Here is a 19,035-nt window from a genome sequence, read left to right as displayed (position 1 = left end):
ACGTTTGGTCATCTGAAGCTGTTTTTGAATAATTTTCACGCCTGTCTGTACATTTCTTCAGAGAACTCCATGCCCGCAACAAAAGCTCGAGCTCCAGCGGTTGCATTTGGTTTCAAGAGCTGCAGTTGGATTTCGACCGATTACGTTTTTGAACATATTCCAGCATGCAAGCCACTCTTCTGGATCTCCATTGAATAGATCAATTTTCAGTTTTGTATCAAAATCCAATTGATGATGAAGCTTGCGCGAGCAACTTAAAAAGGGCTCAGTTTGAAAAGAAGGAATATGATGATATACATTGACAGAACCTGAAAAAACTTCTATACAAATCGACATACAAGTTTGTGTGGTCGAAATCAAAGACAACAAAATGACATTTTTTGGAACTAAGTTGCATCAAAAGACCATTTGAGATTGCAAATTGTTTCACTACTCAAATTTTGGTAGCCTGGAGGTGGATTCTGTTTGCACTAATACTTGCTGACTGGAATGCGTGCTCAAAATTGCTGCTGTTGGTTAGGCATCTTATAGTATTATAAAAAGTATAAGGAATTTTCATTATTAAATGATTCTTAAAACACCGTGTGCTTTCAATGTGTGATTTCTTGTAAAAAGTTATACTTGCGCTCTGATCATCTGATCGGGTGCTGTTGATCCGTAGTTTAATATCATTTTGACTTTTGCTCCACTTGTTGAGTGACGGCGTTCTGATGGAGGTTTTTGTTCTCAACGACCGGAAAACTTGAGTTCAAAAGCAGCTGCTGAATTACTGGAGGATAATAAATATCTTCCAGTTACTGGATGACAAAAAAATATCGTTTCATTTCCGCGTCCTAAAACTGTGCTTCTCTTTCATGCTCTTTTTTATATTTCGACAGTTTCATTTGATTTATATATGCTGAAAGCGGTTTTGCGTAAGAAGGTGGCTGAACTTCCACAGTTTGATGAAGTATTCCCGCTTTGTAATGGCTGCTCACTTCCCAAAATCAAATGTGAGTTTTGTACCACCCAGTTCGTTAAGCGGTTTCAAATCTTTCGTAAAAATGTTTCGGTCTTTCCCATTATAGTCCCCCCATTATAATTACCATGATTGGGGGGCTATAGGTTATCTGACCACTAAGCTGGTGGGGGGGGGGGGCTATAATGGGAAAGACCCAAATGTTTTATGTGCGTTTGCTTTTCTGACTGTACATCGTGACGTTCCAATTACTCCAATAAAACTAAATGTAATTCTCTTGCAAGGACTTTTGTAGCACACATTCAATTGAGTTAACAATTTGGTTGAGCCAATTTCAATCCGCTTGAATTAACTCATTGTTTTGACTTTCGAAAATAATTTTCATTTTTTTTTGAGGTTGCGATCAGATTTTCGAAACATAGAGTCGTAGGGTAAATTGTGAAGTTTTGATTATGACCAAAATCAACAATTTTTCTGGAATGGTTGTTAATCAAGAGATTTTTTCTCTTTCCAGTACTGATTAAGTCACTTAGAAAGTTTTGTTACTTTCTGAAACTCAATTTGGTCAGACTTTGCTGAAATTGTCTGTTCAATTGAACTAACAATTAATCAGATATAAAAATTCTCTATCCAGCATTTTAAGCTAATTTGGCACTCATAAGGCCTAATTTTTCAACTTTGGAACTTTGTTCCCGAGTAAGGATAATGAGAAATTTCACTTTGTTTCTCTTTGTGCTATTAGACGAGAGCCACTGAGTACAACAGTCACAAAATTGTTCTGATCTGGTCTCTCAGACCACAGGTCACTTAATTTTACACTAATTTTACACCAAATATTGATTCAACAAAATACACAAACTTTCAAGATCAACTTATTGCTTTTTTGGCATCTTTCCTGTTGCTTATTTGGTTGGCTCACAAAGCACTGTAGTTGAACCGGATACTATTCAGTTTTCATGTTGACACGTGCGTAAGTACTTCTACTTAAATGGATAGATGTTTCCCCCAACCACGCAAATAAAGTAGTTCATAAATTTTATAACAAATATGGATGACAGTTTTAAACATAAGCAGGAGAGAAATATTTACATTTACTTAAATTCAAAGGTCGGCCTCAACATGCTTCCTATAAATACAAGCTATAACAATTCTTGCTGTAATCGTGCATCATTTTCATTTATCCAACGATTCTGTTGAACCAGTAGTAGAAGAAGCTGACTAGAACCTCAACGGGGGGGGACACTATGTATTAAGATAGGGAATGCAGAAATTGTCCCCCCTAGGGGGACACTTAGGGGGACATTTAATGCAATTCGCACTAAATGTCCCCCTAAGCGTCCCCCTAGGGGGACAATTTCTGCATTCCCTATCTTAATACATAGTGTCCCCCCCCCCCCGTTGAGGTTCTGCTCAGCTCCGAATTTTTTTTTCGAAAAAATTCTTCTATTTTACCTTTCAGCTGGTTGTAACTTGGTTCAATTTGTTTACAAGCATGACCCAGTTTTTTTTACGACTAATTGTTTGCTGTGGCGTCTGTTTGTTTGTTTAGAACAGTGATATAAATTAAGCAATGCTATTGCTAGCATTGCGATTACATAATTTGTGTATGATAAAAGTATTCATATCTAGTTTTTCATATTTGAGAATTTACTGCTAATGTGTGAAACATGTTTTGTGAATAAAAAAAGTTGTCGGAAATTTTTTTTTCAAAAGTTGAAATTTTTACCCTATAGGGGATCCGAACTTAATCAATCAGAACGTAAAAATTTTTGAAAATTGGGGTCGAAAAATTTTTTTGCGTTCTTTCGGCTTTAATCAACGTAAAAATGTTTGAAACATGTTTTGTGACTAAAAAAAGTTGTCAGAAAAATTTTCTCAAATTTTGAAATTTCTGCCCTATAGGGATATCAGAACTTGTAAAAAATTTTTGAAAATTGGGGTCGAAAAATTTTTTTGCGTTCTTTCGGCTTTAATCAACGTAAAAATGTTTGAAACATGTTTTGTGACTAAAAAAAGTTGTCGGAAAAATTTTCTCAAATTTTGAAATTTCTGCCCTATAGGGATATCAGAACTTGTAAAAAATTTTTGAAAATTGGGGTCGAAAAATTTTTTTGCGTTCTTTCGGCTTTAATCAACGTAAAAATGTTTGAAACATGTTTTGTGACTAAAAAAAGTTGTCGGAAAAATTTTCTCAAATTTTGAAATTTCTGCCCTATAGGGATATCAGAACTTGTAAAATTTTTTTAAAATGGGGTCGAAAAACTTTTTTGCGTTTTTTCGGTTTGAATCAATGTAAAATTGTGTGAAACATGTTCTTTGAGTAAGAAAAGTTGTCGGAAAAAATTCAAAAATTTTTACCCTATACATACATGCATACATACATACATACATACATACACACATACATGCATACATACATACATACATAAATACATACATACATACATAAATACACACACACACAAACACACACACACACACACACACACACACATTCACACATGTACTTCAACTTTGGACGGAAAAAGCAAACAATCTCTTGTATAAGTATGTACTCACTTGTGGTCATGCAAACTTATGTTCACAAATGAGTACATATTATAGACTAAAACAAAGATAATTCGACTCACCTGTTTGTGGATGTTTAAACTAATAAATTATATACTCGAGGATGGAGTAAGCAGAGAAAGAAAAGATCGTGTTCAAACATGTTCAGTGTGAGAAACACTTAAGAGTTTGAGAAACAAAACCGACCAATCAGAACAGAGGATTTAGTTCAAGTTGACAGCCAATCATAATTGAATAAATAAAACTTTCTAGCTGCAAGACCATGCGTTCAGTATACACTTAGTAATGAATACAATTGGAATAGAAGACATAAAGTTGATTCACGAAAAAACTGTATCACTGAGAGGTAATCAAAATTTTAGTCACATATCACATCGTCAGTTATATTTTGTTGCAACCTGCGCATTATTAGATCCAGAAATTGACGGAAAAATAGCACTTAAATTCAGACCCTATGGTGGTTTAATAGGAGTTGATAATTCACGACTAGATCCTTTACTGAAATATAGCAAAGTTTTACGACTTCATGCGGCTTTACACGATGCAGCTGGATTCGTATAAGATTGTAGGAACAAAGGTCCTGGATATGTATACGCTTTCCGTTATTCACCAATAAATAATTGTCTTTTTGGACATTTGACAGGAATACTGTTTGTGCTATCAGTGAAAATGTTCCATTGTCAATTATTCCGTGAGCTGGAATGCTAAAAAATTTTTGAAAGCAAGTCCGCAAATACTGTTGTTCTCGATCTCGAAGGTTTCAAACCGTAGTCAATTGGATGCATTATCAAAGAACTCTGCTTGTGTTGCAGTTACTACGATAACATTTTTCAAACCTCCAGTTAGCTTTGCAGAATTACCGGCACACGATCAACAAACTGTTATTTGGTTGACACACAACCTGCACGGCCTCGATTGGGACGATGGCGATACACCCTACAGTGACCTGAAAGCAGTTTGCTTAAGTTTCAGTTTTCGATTTACCCGGAAAATTTTTTTTTTGCAAAAAGCACCGAAAAGTGTGAGGTCCTCAGCAAGTTGTTACAGAAAAAAGTTTACAATCTAGAAGATTTAAATTGTCCCCGCATTTCAGAAATACTTCTAGAGGAAACAGTTGCTTCTTGCAGTCTACATTCCAATAATTTTACCGCAAACTGTCAAGTATTCAATCATTGTGCAGAACGTAAAGCCAGAATATTTTCACAGTGGACACAAAGTGATGCACAGAGAAGACACAGCAACTTTAACAACTTATCTGTCAGACAACTTGAAGATATTCACTTGCTTGACTCCACTTGACGATCAGCCGATTGTAATATTCAACAGAGTTCAGGATCCCTCTCCACCAATACAGAATAATTTTTCAAGTGATCAACAGAACCGAGCGAACTATCTCAACAACAACAAGCCAAACACAGCACAACAACCGCGTTACAACTCGCTTTATAGTGCAGCAGCAAAACGTTATTTTGCAACCATTACTCTTTCTCCCGACGAGCTGGACAGCTTTAGGGCTTTCCTGCCCGTGATAGATAATTTCTATCACTTCCAACTGTACGTAAAAAATAAACAGAGAGCTCGAGAACATCGGAATCAGTTCAATTATGGCTATGAACAAAACAAATCAGAAGCCTATGCAGTACCCCAAAGAGCAGCGAATCCCACGTTGGAAGCAATGGGTGGACAAAAAAGTTCCTCAATTTAGATTGAAAAAAACACCACCAGAACGTGAGCTATCACTTAATGAGATGCCAAATGAGTTGCGGTTATATGTCTTGGAGCACCCCGAAGTTGAAAAAGTCTTCAGTCAACTATCGTTCGAGGAAAATGACTCATCAACCGTTTGTTATAAACTAGAGATAAAAAGTCATATTAAAGGTTTCAATTTGTTTGAATTCTGGTACATGAAACAGTTGCCCAGTAAATAAATCAAAAATTTAACATTTTGTATCATTCTTGTTTCAATTCAATTTTCAATTAATTATTTTTCTCCAATGAATCAAAGAGACGAGGCTGACGCCGGTATCAGTAATTTAATCTTTGATGTAAACAACAAGGAGAGGCCCCCATGGCGTTGTTGTTCAAATTCAACAGTGCCAAGGTCCGAAGTAATATTTTTTGTTCAAGTTAGTATCATTGTTTTAATGATCATTCTTTGCTTTTCTATGCTCTTTCTATTATCAGAAAGCTGTGAAGAGAAATCAATCTGGATTGCTCTCTTATCGAGTTTAGTTGGTTACATTTTACCTAATCCCAAACTATGAACAAAATTATTCTTACACATGACAGGGTATTCATGTCAATTGTAGGACCAAGTGGTTGTGGTAAAACAGAACTCTTGTCTCGAATGCTAAAAGGTTCGACCTTTTATCCACGTTTTGAGAAAATTTATTATTTTTACAAAGAGTTCCAACCACTTTTCAAAGATATGCAACAAGTTATACCAGGGATTGAGTTTCTAAAATACTCAGGCTTTGATATAACAAAAAATCTATCGCATTGTCTGCTTATCTATGATGATTCATGTGAAGAAATCTTCAACGATAAAGAATTTAAAAAAATAGCTACCTCAGGACGTCATCGCAAATTACATGTTATATACGTCAAGCATAATTTATTCCATCAAAGCAAATGCATCAAAGCCAGAACCATTGATCTGAATACAACACACATAATATTATTCAAGTCGCTTCGTGACATTCAACAAATTGAATATCTTGGAAAACAGTTGAATTGTCTCCAACTGATAAAAGAAGCATACAAACTAGAAACTGCGGAGCCCTTTGGACATTTTATTATTGATCTCGATCCCAAAACCAGTCAGGGTTTACGATTTGCGTCAGATATTATTGGACCTAATCCTTCAATTTTTTACATTCCTTCGGAGGAAGCCGTTGTTACACCAATTACGAATGAAAAAGAAACATTTGCTTATGCTCAATCAATGGGCAAATAGCACAAACAAGAACTCCAACATTGAATCCGAGTTACTTAAAGACGGCGACTTCATTTGGTTTCTGAGTGACTGTGTGATGAACGTACTCTCTGGAGTTGTTCCAGTCAATAAAAAAGAACTAAAAAAATTTGAAAAAACTCTGCGTCAACTTTCAAACAGGAAAGTAGGGAAAACTGAACGGTTAAAAATAATTCAATCTCCCTCGGGCAACAATCTCATTCAACTCTGCATTGAATATATAGAACAAAATGCATACTGAAGAGTTTGTGTTAATACCTAAACAGATGTATACAAGAGAACAACCTCATGTCTCTCAATTACTCAGCAACAAAAATATTCACAATCCAGCCAAGCAGATATCGCTTCTCCAGAGAAACAAGTCACCATCAGCTCCTTCTGCCTCGCAACAGGATACAGAACAGCAAACTGACGCTTCAGTGGATGATAGAAGTACAATAAACGAGTCTATGGCGAAATCATTTACGACAGACAACACATCGACTATCAAAAAAGGAGTGCTGAATGATATTAGAATCTTGAAGGGGATAAAGTTTGAAAGAGCGAATACAATACTGGACATAATAGAGGAATCAGATTCTGTGTCCTTGGACTCATCAAAGAGATTGCTTATTAATGGTACAAATACAGAAGTTCTTGCTGCTACATTTCTTTACAATTTACAGCAAACCACTTGCAAATTATCTTTCGAACAATTCAGTGTATTAACGCATCTCGATATTGGGTCGCATTTGACTTGTAACACATACGCCAAAAAGTTTCTAAATTTATCATCTGAAGAGAGACTGCAATTTTTGGAATATGAGTTGGACAAAGATGTTGCTTCAAAATCCCAGCGAAAGAGAACAAAAGCTTCTGACAGAGACCAGAGAAACTTTGAAGAGGCAGAAAAAGAAATCAAACCAACCAGCCCCTGGGAGAATTACTTCCTATCAAGTTAAACAGTTAGACAAATTGTACACTAAAGGCAGTGCTTCATTTGGTAGCATTGCTAACTTGAAGGAGGCTAGCGGTTTCACCAGAGGCAAAATTGTTCGCTATCTTCAGTCGAAAGCCCCGTACACAAAATACAGACAATTTAAGAAAAGTTTTCCCCGACTGAAAGCTGTTGCATATAGAATAAATGAAATCTGGTCTGTCGATGTTGCGTATATGGATAAAGTTACCCAGCACAAGAACGGTGTAAAATATTTGTTAGTGGCTGTGGATGTTTTATCACGTTACTTACGAGTTCAACCAATGAAAGCTTTATATGCAAAAGATGCTGTTGAAGCGTTCAAAAAAATGATCAAGAAGAAACAACCAGAAAAAGTATGGACAGACAAGGGATCAGAGTTCAAAGGAGATTTCAAAAAATTTTGTGAAAAGAAAGGAATTCATTTATATACAACAGAAAGCGAAACCAAGTCGGCATTTGCAGAGAGGAACATTCGATCGCTTAAAAACATCATTTACAAATATTTGGAAGAAAAGTGGACTTAGACATATATTGAAGATTTACCCCAGTTTGTAAATACTATAAACAGTCGTGTTAACCGGGTAACCCATTTAGCACCTAATAAAGTTTTCAAAAAACATGAACCAATTTTAATATCATTAGCAATCAACACAACAAAGTACAAATCAAAATACGAAAAAGGAGACCTTGTTAGGATTGCAAAGCACGACGAAAAATTCCGAAAAGGTTATAAACAAAATTATACAGACGAAGTTTTTAAGATATTCAAAATTGCTACCGTGTGTCCACCAACGTACAATCTTATAGATGCAAACAACGTTATAATTGAAGGTAAATTTTATGAACCGGAATTAGTCCAAGTAAACGTGTTAGTTACTGCAGACGAATAAAATGAATCCCGCCAAAGAATTCACAATCGACCTAATATCCAACGCACCAATGGAAGTTTTTGGTGAAAACACAATGGCAAAATTCCGTAACCAGTTATCTCAACCACTTATTTTGGATGGAGAATGGCAAGTAGCTTTATCTTCAATATCCTTCCCATCAAACATAAACAACGTCAATTCAAACGGGTTAGTCGTTTATAAAAACTCGGGAGTGGAACTCGACGCCTCAAATAATCGCAGTGGACACCTCAGAAAAATTCGCAAAGGCATTTACAGTAGCTTGGATCAACTAATGGATGAACTCAGGCGAATTGCTCAGTTTAAACAATTTGATTTTACTTTTGACAAAATTACTCATAAATTGGTTTTACAATTCGGAGCGAATGAGGGTTTTTCATTTGAAAACGAAGAAGTTCCAAGTATTCTCGGCTTCAAGTGTATAAAAGACAACTCGCATGATGGATACATTCATATTGGATACAAATCACACAAAACTCTCAATAGACACCAAAGTGATTTTCCAGTTGATATAACCTGTGGCTCACAATTAATATTTGTCTACATAGACGTTAGAGAATATCAAATTATTGGAGACGTGAGAGCTCCTGTAATTAAAATCATTGAGACCGAAAGGCGTTTAAGAAACGGCAGCATAAACACTGTTACACCTATTCATCACAAGACATTTACAATTCTGGATTACAAGCCCATACTCTCTAACAATATTCAGAACATTAAAGTGGAGTTGAGGAACGAAGCCGGAAAACTTATTCCATTTATTGGTACAGGAAAAGTGATAGTAGGCTTAAAGTTTCAAAAAATCAAGTGAAATGGAAGCTTACTACAGCAACCAAGCATCACAGTCAATGCCACATTTCTCCGGTCATTATCGTCAAAGAGGAAGTGGCTTTGGAGCCCTCGCAGCAGGTATTGGAAGAGTTGCTTTACCATTGGCAAGAAGAATTATATGGCCCGCTGCCAAAAGAATTGGCCGAGAGCTTTTAGTGCAGAGTGCACTTGAGTTGGTTGAAGTAGCAACGAAACGAAAGTCGGCAAAGCAGGCGTTGAAAAGCACGGTTGCAAAAACAGCCCGAAAACAATTTGGTGGTTCTCTCCATTCACGCATAACGCGAGGCCGGCAAGTTATTAAACGTCGAAGACAACAATATGCTAAACCTCGAACCTACAAAAAACGTTCCACTAAAAAATCATTTCTCGAAAACCACAGCCAAGAAGAAGTTGACTGGATTTTTTCTCTCGAGTCAAAAATGCGAACTAATATTGTAATACCTTCCGAAGCCACTCACAGTTCCTTGGATTTATTTGAAAAACCACCTTTGCTAGTCACCTTTGATCAATCATTTGAGCAGAAAACTGGACCACTTTATTCTCCCTCTGGATCATCGCTCGAGTTCGAAGTTGTAGGCGATCGCAACAATTTCATAGATTTGCAGAAAATTTATTTGGAAGTAAAATGTCGAATACAAAATGCTGATGGAACTGATTTGCGATATACCGCCGGCGATGCAACCGCAACCGATGCTGCATATTTTGTCAACAATGTTCTTCATTCACTGTTCGCCGACTGTACTGTTTCTGCAAATGGAATAAAAATTTCCTCAGCTAATGGACACTATGCTCATAAAAGTTTTATTGAAACAGAATTTTCGCATGGAGCCGATGCAAAAGAAACTTGGCTAAAGTGTCAAGGTTACGAGTATGAGCCGAACCCCGATGGTATAGCTGCAGCTTCAAGGGATGCAAGGCAAGTAGCTGTGAGAGAATCGGAACAAATTACTTTATATAGAAAGCTCGCTGTTGATTTCTTTTCCTGTGAAAAACATTTAGTAAGTGGTGTTACCTTAAGACTTTCTTTCCGAAGATCGCAAGATGATTTTGTTACCATTAGTGAGACAGCGGCAAAAAATTACAAAGTTAAAATCGATGAAGCAAACTTATTTGTTAGAAAGATGACAGTGTCAGACAACGTTGTTGGAGCCACTGAAAAAACACTCCTAAAAACTCCGGCAATGTATCGCTACAATGAAGTAATAACAAAAACATTCCTCGCAACAGCAGGTCAACGTAGTTGGAAACATGAAGATATTTTCACAAAAGAACCAATAAGGCGGCTGATTGTTGCATTGTGCAGGAGCAATGCATTCATTGGAACTAACAATATCAATCCCTACCACTATCAAAAGTTTGATTTGAGTGAAATTACGGTCTATCGAAACGGGTTTGCAACAGCTGGCACTCCAATGTTAACAAATGATAACAAGCGCCTGTATTACAATTCAATGAGTGCCCTAGCTTATGTTGAAAACGGTCATGGAATAACCCTAAGTGATTTTGCGCATCACTTTATAATGGTATTTGACTTAACTAGCACGCAAGAGGCGACACACGATTTTATTCATCCTGAACTAACAAACTCATCATTATTGGTTGAACTGAAATTTGATACTGGTTTGCCAAACAACATTGAAATTTTTTTCCTGGGAGAAAAATCGTCTACTGTGTATATTGACTCTGCAAGAAACGTATCGAAAAATGTTCTACCTATGAATGTTTACTAATGGATGAAGACCAAATTTATATTCATGTTTAAAATTGCAAACATCTCAAATTTAAATTTCGAGGTGTTTATGCGGCTGACAATTATCCCTTAAATTTACAAGTTAACAGTTTTATAATTGTGAATGCATCGCGAGCTGATTCTATTGGTTCACATTGGGTGATGCTTGCGAAACGCTACGCATACCCGTACTATACTTTGCAGATCCGTTAGCAGTACCTCTGACTGCCTATAAAGACATTTTCTCCCGCTTACAACAATGTACTGATTTACATATGATGATGGAAGTTATGGAGCACAGAAGAGATATTCAGTCTCCCCTGCAATCAGCAGACTCGCAACTTTGTGGTTTATTTTGCATCTATATTGCTCATTATTTCTATAGCAGTAAGTTTCCATTTGTACCTGATGTAAATGAATTGCAATTGTTGGCATTTTTAAAACATATGGAGTGAAATTGAATTAAATGTTCTCTCACAACACTGTTTTAGACAGTAGAATTTTTACAGAACTCAAAGTTTATTAAATAGTCTGAAGTCTCACGTACAAAACTTCCCTGCCCACTTAAAATTATATCCATAATCTGATAGAGAGAAGAAGAATGTTCACCAAGCATTAGTTGACAAAAACGTTTTACAGTCACATCGGGGATAGTGGAAGCATATTTGTTAGAAGTGGTAGTAGTAATGGTTGAGAGTCTTTTCGCAGGGTTAGGCAGAGGAAGTTGTTTTTTAGTTTTGTTGGTTGAAACATGATTAATTGTTGACAAGTACTCCACAGCAACATGTAAGCGAGAGACAATAGCACCATGAGTAACAAAATTTTTCTCCGTAGGCAAAATACGGATTTTAAAACAAGTCACAAAGCAAGGTATCGTCGCAGGAGCATACGAAGAAAAAACAATTTTATCTTCGGGACCTGTATCTTCAAAAATGAGATGCCAATGATTGGAACCAAACGAACAACCAACAATAACAGTCGAAGACGAATGATAACCGTATGCATAATTTTCTATTCAAGAACCTTCAGGTTTTGGTTCTTTGTCGCAAATAGTGTATTTGAATCGTTTTTGAAATTTTTTGAAGTATTCAGGACTGTTTTCGTAAATAGCTTCAACCATAGTAAGAGACTAAACTGAGTGAGTAAATAGTGATATACCTCTATTAATTATTGCGTTTGAGTTGATAACATGGTGTAAACAAAATTTCAAGGTCGTTCGAAGACGAAAATTTTTTATATTGTTATTTTTATTGCTTGTAAACAAATAAATTCTGTCTAGACATTAAGTAAACAAACCGAGACATTAAGTAAACAAACCGAATAAATTTTGTCTAGACTTTCAGAAAACAAATCAGGGTTGTTGAAGTTCTGTACACGAATAATGGCTGTCGCAATTTCACGAAGTTTTTCAAACTTTGCCGTGATTGGTTGACGACTCGAAATGAAATCTATTTTTAGTAACATAAACAAAGTTTTCAACTTTATTGCTCGCATGTAGTAATAAATACACCTTGAATTTCTGCAGAACTTGAGAGACATTTGTTTATTCAAATTCTAAGACTCAGTTGTCAATACTTTTCGATAAAAATAAAACATCTATTTGTTCATTCCCTAGTTAAACGTACCCAATTATTACAAAATGCCTGCTAAAGATCGAAACCTGTCCGTCAACTGTGAAAAATGTGGAAAATCTGTTGTAAAGACCAATATTGCTCGCCACAGGAAGACATGTATGATGGGGACGCTTTACTGTAAGAAAAAGAATTGTAATTTTGCGACAAAAAATGCTGCAGAATTATCATACCATATTGCGAAGGCTCACGGAGCAAGAGTTCGTAATACACTGAACAAATGTGTTGTCTGTCAGAAACAGTTCCCAAGTTTCTATTCACTTCAACTGCATCGCAAGAAAGCACATCAAGCTAGCACAAAAGTTGGGTCCTCAAGCACAAACCGTGTTCGTGAGATTATGGAGAAAATTGATAATGATAGCGAATCATTGAAAGAAGAACTGCCAGCTTGTCAGCATTTACTTGACGATATGCATGCTGAGCATGGCAGACAGAAAGTTTTCAACTTCAGTTTATCGGATTTGGACAACAAAAAGATCAATGAAAAAATCGATGAAGTTTTCACAAACCTCAACTGTGCTGCAAAAGTTAACCTAGCATTGGGGTTTATTTTGCGAAATTTAGAGACAAACGATTACCGATATTATTATCCAAATGAAAATAATTTACTGCTGGACCGAGCTTTTCTGCTAAGCAATAGAAACGATTTATTAAACATCCAGAACGAAATTGAGAAACTTGACTTGATTGAAACATGTACACAGGAACGCCAAAACTCAAAATGGCGATTCACAGTAATTACAAAAGTTACTGTCTTTGCAGCGCTTCTTACGAATATACCTATGGGTTGCACTGATTCGCCTCTTCCAGAGCCATTATTAAGGAACCCTGAAGTAAATTGTCTGCTTTCAAATGGACACGATGAACCGTATAACGATAATTTGTGTTTGTTCCGTGCAATTGCTATTCATTTATTTGGATCAGTAGATGTTGAACTACAGGCAATAAAAATTTTTCACAATTTTGTTACTGCAAGTGGTTGTGACCTTGAAAACTTTGATCAAATTCCTATAATTGAAGAACAAATCAAACAAAACATTTTCATCTATGATTTTGACATTGAAGAGGGTGAAATTATCGGTGAACTTGTACGACGAAGCGTTGAAAGATATGATAAAAACATCAAATTGCTTCGTTATAACAATCATATTTGTTATGTTAATGATATCAACAAATTCTTCAAGAAACTTCGTTGTCCCAGCTGTGATGTCTTTTTCAACCATTCCGGAAACTTCAATCGTCACTTGAAAACTTGTAAAGAACGAGTGAAAAATGTCTATCCGCGAGGTGTTTACTCTTTGCGAGAAACACTGTTTGAGAGGCTTGACAACTTCTCAATTGCTTATCCAGCAGATGATACTCTCTTCAAAAATTTAGCCGTCTTCGACTTCGAAGCAATATGTGTTCATTCAGTTGATATCAATAACACGGCGACAACATCATGGATTGGTACTCATGTACTTGTATCGGTATCAATCTCTTCAAATTTGTTGGACGAACCAGTTTTCATATGCGAAAACGATCCTAATCGTCTCATCATATCTTTTGTAGCTCAACTGGAAATACTAGCAGCAAAAAACAAGGTGGATGTGAGATCCAAGTTCTTGGAGGTGGAAGCAGAGATCAAAACCAGGTTGAATGATGTTTCCTCCAGACTGCAAATTATTTCCGAAGCTCAATCAAATATCAGTTGTGAAACAGAAGATAGAAATGCTTCTAAAAATTCCTTACGATACCAACAAAAGCAGCTCCTTGATCTCCAGTGTCATTTAAATAATTATGTTGACACTCTACCAGTTTTTGGATTCAACAGTGGAAAATATGATCTGAATTTAATCAAAAGCTATCTCATTCCTCATCTCCTCAACGACAAAGCTGCTACACCTACGATAATCAAGAAGGCAAATCAATTTATTTCTTTCAAATTTGGGGATGTTCAATTTCTTGATATAGTAAATTTTCTCGGTGGAGCACCAACTCTGGACTCTTTTCTGAAAGCATATCAATCCGAAGAGACAAAAGGATATTTCCCATATGAATGGTTTGATTCGCCATCGAAACTTGACTGTAGTCATCTTCCACATTACGATTCCTTCTTCAGCAAACTGAAAAACCTAAATCTACTGGAAAAAGGTTTCGCTCAGTTCGAAAAGTTGATTAAATCTGGAAAAGAGGAGTCAGTAGTTCTCCGGGAAATGGGACTGAAAGAAAAGCCTAGAACTGGAATAGAAAACTATGCTCTCCTAGAAGAGTTGTGGAAGGTGGAGAAAATGAAAACTTTTCGAGATTTCCTTCGTTGGTATAATAACAAAGATGTTGTACCAACTTCACAAGCAATGAAGAAAATGATGAAATTTTATCACGATCAGAAAATTGATATGTTAAAGCTTGGTTGTACGCTACCCAATTTAGCAAATATCTGTCTTCATAAATCGATGGATAGAAAGTTTTACCCTTTCATCGAAGCTGACAAAGACTTGCATGAGAAAATAAGAAGTGAAATGACTGGTGGTCCATCAATAGTGTTTACGAGGAAAGCTGTTGTAGACAAAACATTCATCCGGAGGTCAAATAATGTCTGTAAAGCAATACTTGGAATAGATGCTAGCCAATTGTACCCTTTCTCCATGTGCCAAGCGATGCCAACAAAATCAAAATCAAAATCAAGCGATGCCAACAAAATCAAAATGTCAAAACAAAATCAGGAAGTTTGAGAACATGGTAATGTCTTTCTATCAAGCAAACAGACCCGAATGTACTATTGAGAGCTTCTATACGACTGGAAGACAGAAAAAAATTGATTCTTTTACTGTGGATGGCTTTTGTGGTCACTGCCAAACAATTTTTGAAGCCCTTGGATGCTACTACCACTTCTGTCCCTGTAGAGAAACTCAACCAAGTCTTGATAAGGACGAATTTGAGAATGGTATCCGGAAGCGTGAGTCTGATAAGTTACGAAAGCTTTACCTAGAAAAGAAAGGATACAAAGTTATAGAGATGAGAGAATGTGAATGGTGGGATCATGTTCAGAAGAACTCCGTGTTGAAGAACCACGTTAGAAAAAATTTCCCCTACAAATTACCTTTGAGCAGGGAGACGCTGTTGATGCGGATACAGGAAGATAAATTATTCGGATATGTACAGTGTGATTTAGAAGTTCCTGAAGAGCTTCGTGAACGATTTGCAAACTTTCCCCCAATTTTCAGAAAGTGTGATGTTGGAAGAGAGAATATAGGTAAATTCATGCTGGATTATGCTGAAAGAAACTCGTTATTGTTAAAACCACAACGAATGTTGATTTCGAGTTACAAATTAAACAATGGAATAGTCATAACACCATTATTAAAGTTTTATTTGAAGCTGGGTCTTCGCTGTACCAAAATCCACAGATTCCTTGAGTATATCCCGCAAAAATGTTTCAACGGTTTTGTACAATCTGTTGTTGATGCAAGACGAGAAGGTGATGAAAATCCGGACTCTAGCGTTGTTGCTGAAACTATGAAATTACTTGGGAACAGCTCGTATGGTTATCAGATTATGGATCGAAGTCGACACACAGAAACTCTTTATCTTAACGATGAGAAGACGCATAAAGCTATTAATAATCGTCTTTTTAGAAGATTGAACAACGTTACACCAGATATATATGAGGTTGAGCTTGCAAAAAGCACTGTTGAGCATCGTGAACCAATAATTGTTGGATTCTTTATCTTACAGTATGCTAAACTGAGAATGCTGGAGCTCTACTACAATTTCTTTGACAAGTTCTGTGATGTTCAGAAATTTGAGGAGCTTGAAATGGACACTGATTCTCTGTATCTGGCGCTGGCTCATGAAAATCTCTATGAATGCATTAAACCAGAAATGAGGAGTATTTGGAGTGAGAAGAGAAGTAATGACTGTACAGATTTTTTTCATGCTAATAGTACCAGTAATTTTTTTCCAAGAACTTGTTGCGATAAACATAAAAAACATGACAAGCGTGAGCCTGGATTATTCAAGGAGGAATTCCGATGTACTGAAATGCTATGTATATGTAGCAAAACGTACTGTTGCTATAATCCAGTAACGAACAAAACTAAGTTCAGCAGTAAAGGACTCAACAAGAGAGTTCTGGAAGAAAACAGTGATGGACCTTTACAGAAATACAGACGAGTCCTGGACGATGCAGTGAATATAGCCTCAACTAACAGAGGATTCAGAACTATAAATCACCAAATTCTAACTTATGAGCAAACTAAAAAAGGACTCTCGTTTTTTTATCCAAAACGAATTGTTGATGCAGATGGAATTCATACGACACCTTTGATGATCTAAACTTTCTGATTCTTTTTCTTTCATTTTATCCATTTAAATCAATTGTACGCTTGTGAACATGTGATGTGACTGTAATAAAATTTTTTTCAAGTTGATGAGTCCACTGTTTAAAGTAATCATTCTTCAAGGGAAACCCGAACCGGGTTTTTAAAGTTCAAGCTGAGCATGTAAAATTTTTCTGACCCATTTTGCAAGGTGTTGACCAGATCTGCAGACAACCCTGGATGAAAAAATCAAACAAGGTTTTTTTTGTTCTGATATAAAGAAACACCTGGAAATTCTTCAAGTTCCTTTTGTTCTAGCACTTCTGATTGAATAACTTTCATCGTAGCTATCAATAAGAACTTTTTGTGTGTATCAATTCAGACATCCATATATGGAGACCAATACAATCTTATTAGTTCAACAGAGGTCTATTTTGATCCTTTTTTATTTCAGTTAACCCAGAGTTGAGTTGATTATGTTGTTTCGCTTTTATCAGTTGTTTTAGATAATCCTTTTTACCGGTACAGTCTCCGAAATTAGCTATAGTTTGCTGTGAAATCATTCATAATAAATATGTGATTTAGGAACCATAAATTACAACAACCATGAGTTTGATCGATAAACGTCTCATAGAAAACTCATTATTTAGAATAAGCTTATTCTTAACACAGGTGCTCCTCAGAATATTTGGAAGTGTATTAGCACTGTAGAATTTTCTGCCTTGCACTTAGTCTTATTGAGCACTGTTTGCTACCAGGTACATTAAAACAATAGCATAAAAAGATGACTCATCGTGAAACATAAACCGACAAATGTCGAAAGAAATACTCTTGAACGACATGTGAGGCACTTTAATTGATGGTCTTTAGTCTAGACCAATTTTTTCTTTATGGATGCAAAAAAACTTTGACTCCATCGAGATTCGAACCACTGACCTCTCGCTCCATGGCCAAACTCACTACCAACTCGGCTACGAGTCACTTAATTTTGCTATGCTGCAACCGCTTTTATATTAGCAACTTCGGAGCACTAGCGATCACTCAAATGAAGAATGAAAGCGTGAAAAATTCACTTTAGGAGTCAAAGAATGTTCTAGAAGAAAAGCGCAAAAATGTCGAGTGAAAGACTTGCATAAAAAACACAAAAGTTTACAATAATTGCTATGAACTGCGATCAAGAACAATTAAAGATATAACACAGCTTCATTTTTCAATTTGCTATCTGTTAGCCTTTTTTCTGTTATTTTGTGATAAAAAACTTAATGAGAAATCTTATACATAAGACCTATTACCAATCTTAATGCGATTTTGTCTTATTTCCAATCTTAATGCGTGTAAAATCATATACCTATCTTCATACATTACTGACGAAAGTCAAATCTTAATACATGTAAAATTTATTAACTATCTTTATACATTGCTTTCATATCTCTAATGTTAATACATGTAAAATCTATTACCCATTTTATACATTACTGTCAAAAATCAAATCTTAATACATGTAAAATCTATTACCTATCTTTATACATTGATGTGATAACTCAATGATGACCGAAATGATTTGAAACCGCTATAGCGTATCTTAAAACATGTGGGTCTTCACCCCCCCGGGCAACTCCGCTCACCTATATACTACTTGAACCTCTGTTTTTTGAGACATTTCAGATTCTGCCTCGAGGTTCTGGTTTCTCAAGACATATCTACATCTGCTACTCCTTCAGCAATTTTTCTGTCGGCTTTTTCCCCAGCTGGCCGTATTTTACACTAGATTAGTAGTAGAAAGATAATAGGATACTAAGATGGGGGGTTATCCTTCGAATTAATACGTGTGATAATAGGGGGTTATCCTTGGCGGCACTACATGTAAAACGGCCGTGAGTGATATATGTAAATTGGCATGTAGGTTGATTTGGGTGGAAAAGCCTGGCTAGAGTCATTTTTGAGTGAGCGTTCATAAAATCATATGGCTACAATTGCTACAGTTGATTTGAAGAGTATTCACGAAACTTATAAGGAAATCAAAAAAGAATATTCAAAATACGGTGAACGGTTTTTATACTTTTTAGCTACTTGTCTTCATTTGGATCCTGAGATTGATTTAGATATAGCTTTGAAACTACGACCTTATGGTGGTTTGATTGGCATCGACAATTCAGCCCTCGACAAATATTTTAAAT

Source organism: Convolutriloba macropyga, chromosome 4 (assembly GCF_964194025.1).
Source record: "Convolutriloba macropyga chromosome 4, txConMacr16.3, whole genome shotgun sequence".
In the NCBI taxonomy this organism is placed as follows: domain Eukaryota; kingdom Metazoa; phylum Xenacoelomorpha; order Acoela; family Convolutidae; genus Convolutriloba; species Convolutriloba macropyga.
This window is presented reverse-complemented; position numbering follows the sequence as displayed.